Here is a 1,027-nt window from a genome sequence, read left to right on the forward strand (position 1 = left end):
ACCGGGCGGCGACCCGTCGGGGCAAGGGCGCGGGGCGACGGCGACAAGGAGCGGGCGGCAACGGCGAGCACGGGGCAGGGGCTCGGGGCGCTGGGGCGGCGCGCGCGTAAGAGCAGGGGAGCTCGAGGCGGGGCGGCTCGTGGGGGCAGGGCGACGACGACGAGGAGCGGGCGACGACCCACCGGGGCAAGTGCGCGGGGCGATGGCGATGAGGAGCGGGCAGCGATGGCGAGCACGGGCAGCCTGGCGGCGTCGATGAGCTCGGCGTCGTCGGGGGCAAATGGTCGATGAAACTGAAAAATTCCTAAGTCCTGCTTATATGCACAGAGTATTGGTCCCGGTTCGTGGCACCAACCGGGACCAATCCCCCCTTTAGTCCCGGTTGGTGCCACCAATCGGGACCAAAGGCTAGTTTTCGGCAGCCTAAAGGGCGGAAAGCGGCGGCCTTTGGTCCCGGTTGATGGCACCAACCGGGACTAAAGGTGGGGCATTGGTCCCAGTTGGTGCCACGAACCGATACCAATGCCCCCCTTTAGTCCCGGTTGGTGCCACCAACTGGGACCAAAGGCCCATGTGCTGCCCGCGTTGCGGCCAAAGTTTAGTCCCACCTTGCTAGTTGAGAGGGCTCGAGAGTGGTTTATAAGCGCTGTTGCGCCCACCCTCTCGAGCTCCTCTCAACTATAGGCTTTCGGGCCTAATCTCACACTATGCTGCTGTGGGCCTATTGGGCCTTCTGCGGGCCTGAATCCTGGCCCAGGTTGGGTTTCTAGTCGTATTCAGGCCGTGGTGTCCTAATAGGTGGCAGTTTTTTTATTTTTTTTCCAGTTTTTTTTGTTTTTTGCATTATTTATTTTCTTTTGTTTTTTGCTTTATTTTTTAATTCTTTTTTCTTTTAGTTTTAGAAAAATTATAAACTTTCTGTTAGTGCCATTAGTTTTCAAATTTGAAAACACTTTTTTTGTTTTTTTTTTGTTTTCTTTCTTGCTTTATTTATTTTATTTTGTTTCTACTTACAAAAAAATACTTA

The sequence above is a fragment of the Triticum dicoccoides genome, chromosome 5B, assembly GCF_002162155.2.
Source record: "Triticum dicoccoides isolate Atlit2015 ecotype Zavitan chromosome 5B, WEW_v2.0, whole genome shotgun sequence".
NCBI lineage: Eukaryota > Viridiplantae > Streptophyta > Magnoliopsida > Poales > Poaceae > Triticum > Triticum dicoccoides.